The sequence below is a fragment of the Orbicella franksi genome, chromosome 12 (assembly GCF_964199315.1).
Source record: "Orbicella franksi chromosome 12, jaOrbFran1.1, whole genome shotgun sequence".
Taxonomy (NCBI): Eukaryota; Metazoa; Cnidaria; class Anthozoa; order Scleractinia; family Merulinidae; genus Orbicella; species Orbicella franksi.
Genome location: NC_138156.1, coordinates 22,415,692 through 22,420,626, shown reverse-complemented (window position 1 = coordinate 22,420,626; position 4,935 = coordinate 22,415,692).

The following is a 4,935-nucleotide window of genomic DNA, read 5'->3' as shown; positions in this document are numbered from 1 at the left end:
ACTCTCTCTAAATCTCCACCAGCCTACTACGCTAGCTTTCCTAGGCCAGGAGATGTTTTGCAACGGTGCCATTTTTACCGAGTCTGGACAAAAAATTATGCGTTTCACTATTTTCCTGTTGAAACGGCATCTGCCTTTCTTAAGAAAATTAATAAAACTTTGCAAAAATAATGAGCTGTATTTATCTTTCAAAGAATTGTGTACGTTTGAACTGTCTGTTTCGCTTGACGTAAAAAGAAAAGTTCCTGTTTTTGTTTTCGTCTCGTGACTTATGTGAGTTGTAAATTCATTTCGCGATAATCACACATGTGCAAAAACCGTAGTGCTCTCAATACTCTGTGATTTCAGCTACTTTTTAAAGAGTTAGTTGAATGGCCTGGCAGTTCAGAAAAAACTGATAAATTACGAGTTAAAAAGGAAAACGTTGTTTGGGGACCACAGTTCACCTATTCTTTGACTTTTATCATTTATACAACAACAAAAAATAAATAAATAAAAATAAGAACGAAAATACATTTGAAGTGAAAAATTAAAAGATAAACAAGAATGTTTATCACCCGAATTTTTTTCTTCATATCACAACTGTTCACGTGCAGCTTTGAAAATTAAATCAAAAAGCATGGTGAAAATTTGTATAGGTGTGTTGAAATCTTGACATCATTTTCACTAGCAGCTTCAACCTTGTGCATGGCTGCAACAAACGGAAATTTTTCTGACGACACTTCACGAGAGAAAGAGGCAGAATTTGGGCTAGCGAGGTCGACAAGAGCTGATAGAATCGAATTAGCTCGCTGAAAACGACCGTGAACGCCACAATGACGAATATATACGTTTCTCCTCTGGCTTCGCCTTCGTTTGAGTGTTTATCTGGAGCTGCTGAACCGCCGGCAAACGGCGAATTTCTTAAAACTGGCGAGGATAAACAAGATGTTCGAGACCTAGATGAAAACGCGAATGAAATTTTTGAAACTGCGAAGAAGACGAGTGGGATAATAAGAGGTATTAATAATTAATTCCCATGATGTTTGACTACAAAGAACTCTTCCAAGCAAGGTAACAAGAAGATCAAGTTAAACAAGGCTGAAAGCTCTTTTAACACTCCATCACACTTCGCCGGTGGAATTTAAAAACGGAGGTTTCACTCTGAAAACGCATCAAATGTTTTCCGTCCACACTAGGCAGGAGAAATTTAAAAACGCAACAATCACCGGTCATTTTGGATTTGTGTTTGAGGAAAACTCGGTCAGGGAAATCACATGATTATCGTGACGTCATCGTTTTCGAAAAGCCTCGTTTTCAAAATGTTTTCCGACGACACTGAAGCGCAAAGGCGGCGATTTCAAATTCCTCTGGTTTGAAGAGCGTTTTTGAAAAGCTCCGTTTTCGTGACGGATTAGTGTGGACTGCAGAGAACGAGCTGCGTTTTCAAATACCTCCGGCGTAGCGTGGACGTACCATACGGTTGTTAAGGCCCTATGTGCCACTTGAAGTGGACAGGTAACAGTATGGACGGACCCAAGTGTCAAATAGTGTGTCTGCAACAGACGTTTCAGCCAGTGTGTACGAAGACTAAGCGACTAACCAATAAGAGGTGTCGAAAAAATCTGAACACCTCCGACGATTCAGTATAAGCCTCGGCGACAAAAACAAAAAGAATTGATCTACCTGACTTCTGACCCATAATATACATATATATACTTTTTTTTGGCAGGTCATGAATTTGAGACTCCGTCAGGCACGATCACTACTATAAGTGTAAGCCCAGGAACTCCAGACAACAGCAGTCCGAGAAGTCCCGTATATTGTTTCCATTCCTTCACGTACGGCGTGAGTGGGTCAAACGAGAATGTAGCAGGTTTGAGAGACGATGAAAAAGTGCCTACTGAGCAAAACGGAACTGCTGTTTCAGATTGGGAAGATGAAAGCTTCGATGCTGATTCGCCTAATGTTTGGCGTACGAGGACCGTCGTGGACCCGGATGTCGGTGACTCACCCAGAATCCTTTGTAAATGGAACATGGGGGAAGCTGCGGAATGCCTTTCAAATAGTATGTTCACCTTTCCAACCTTAATTCATTAGAGTACTGGGTTCGAGTTTGAAAAAAATTAACCTTTAGAAGCTTTTGTTTACTTGCGTTTGAACAGAATCTTTTATAACTGGCAATGTAAAACAACAAATTCATTGATGAACAAAAAAAAAGAGAAAAACATAGCGAAAGCTAAAGGCTTATTTTTTGGTCCAATGATTTTTGACAATACGAAACCACAAACCAAGCCCCGAGAAAATGTCAAATACACATCTGTCTCGTAATTTTAATGACGTTAAATGTGAACAAGTGAGATTTGAAGATTCAATAATTGTGGTGAGGGGGCTTAGTGAGAGAGGAGGGGATTATTTTAGGATGGGGCTAGACTTTCTTAAGGTTCGTCGCGACTACATCACCCATGCTAATCAGCAGCACTGAGGAGGAGTCGACTTATGATGAGTCTAGGGTAGTTTTTGTTAACGGAGTTTTACAGTATTGCATTCTGCTTATAGTGTTTAGGATACTGCCGAGAGAAATAGCGACACTTTATGGACGGACCATTATTTTGTTGATGGATGGGGAGGGGGTTGGGCAATTTCCCCCCAAAAAAGTCCGGCACCGCAAAAACTGCTGAAAAAAAATCGTACACAACCTCAAGGTGGAAAAAAAATCACGCCTCAGAAAATTGCCCATCTCCCCCCCCCCCCGGCGCTCCTCAAAAAATAATTGTCGGTTCCTTAGACGGCTTTCTTCACTGTTAATTACATCAAAAGTCAAGAGCAAGTCATATTGTTGTTGAGCAAAAAGTCATCCTTGATTATGATTCCTGATCTAACCCCATGGATGAAATGCATTTAGTTTCAGATTCACTGTCATCAAAAGAAACCAACCTTAGTGTTGAACCCTCCAAAGCCAATCAGTCTGAGATTTATGTCGATCTCCAAAACCCGGAAGCTGTCAACGCAAACAGTACCATCAGCAAGGGGCCGACACTTCCCACCACGAAAGGAACTGAGAATTCAGCAGCTGGCAGTTGTGACAACGCGGCAAAGAAGCCTATCAGGAGGCTGTCGCCCGAAGGAGCAGAGTGTAATGCAGTTGATGCACAGATGTCAGACGCTACGGGAGATACCAGTGACTATCTCACGGTGCCAGACACGGGAGTTGTCTCTGTACAGAGAAGGGATTTGGCGGGCAGTCCCTCGGGCCGGCTTGATGTGAAGAACTACTGGATATGGGACGACGTCGTGGAAGGTAGTGAGAAACTGTAGGTCAATTCACTCTCTGATCAGATAGCAACATTCAAATTCTCCTTATTACAAGATGCTGCATATTAATTTCTTTGCCAGACCTCTTGAAGGAGCTCAGTCACGGTATTTTGGGCTTTTGGCTATGTACAAAATTACCTTTAAATTGAAGGAAAGCTGAGAATAATAGTTCACTAGGGTTAGAAAAAAAAAACACACACGCACAAAAAAAAAAACAAAGAAATAATAATAAACCATAAAGGGAAAAGGGTGGTTAAGAATGGAGAACATTGACACGGATTACAAGCGACGAACTTGAAAAACTTTAGGCTAAACTTTTCAAGATGCGCAAAACGTAGCTCCTTTAAGGCCTCTAGCCTCGGCAACAAGAGATCTGGGAACAATATATGATTAGCATGCTGACTATTCTCTATGGCTCAGTTGAAAAAATGCATCCCTCCTTCATTTTCACTTTCTTGGCTCCTCACTTGGTTATGCGTTTTCTATGATGTATACAGAACAGATTAAGCAGAGGTCCGAACTCAACCATGTTACTTTTATTTATTTTAGAAAGAGAAACTGTGGACAGCGATTTTCAGGATCATCTTCCGTTATTAGACCCAGAAAAACCTCACATCAGGTACACAACAGAGGAGGGCTTGCACGAGGCGAAAGAAGGTGCTCGTGTCACGTGTTTTCCTTGCCGGTACTGTGTTATTCTTTAAATTAAATTTGCGAGGGAAGACCGATTCCATTTGATAGAAAAAACCGTATTGCACAAGAGGTGTAATCACAGAATAACTTAGAACCCGATTTGCAGAAAAATGTACGCGTCACCTAACATAACAAAGGTATAATGTCAATTCCGGTTTTGCAAATTTTACATTAACAGTAAGGAGTAAAAATGAAAAGGTGACAGATGTAAACTATGTTGGAATAAAACAGGATTCTCAAACAAAACTGAAGTAGGTTAAATCTTGTACTTCTCTTTAGCCGTAAACCTTATGTAATCTAACAGATCAATAACCCTCGTGGAATGTTACAAGGACTGGAAAGAGACTTGATACTAACAACGAACCGAACACGAATGATTACAAACGTTTCAACCGATCTTTAAGTCGCGTGGTTTATTGGTACGATACAATAAAAACCAGTGTGTGAGAACCTAGTGGTTTAAAAGCCTGCTGGCAGAAATTTGTCATTTTAATGCTTTATAGAAATTATGAACTTTATTATATGACTGAGAAAATTACTTTATTGTGATTGGCTGAGAGAAAGCCAATTTATCGTTAATTCTTAATTTGCACTGAAGCGCAAATTAACGCGCGCGCGTTTGATATTTTCTCAGTCATGTAATATGTTACATATCGTATATATTACATGACTGAGAAAATTGCAAACGGGCGCGCGTTAATTTTCACTTCAGTGCAAATTAAGAATTAACGATAAATTAAGAATTAACTATAAAGCAGTAAAGCAATTTTTATCAACGCTACTTGACCAATTTGAGCCCTTTCTTCTCTAATTGTGAGCGCTCTCGCATTCACATTTGCCGCTTTCGTGAATTATGAATAATAAATGATGTCCACGCATTCTGTCCGATGATGAGTAATCATATGAAAACTCGAGCAATTAAGGATATTACACTACTCGTGATATTTG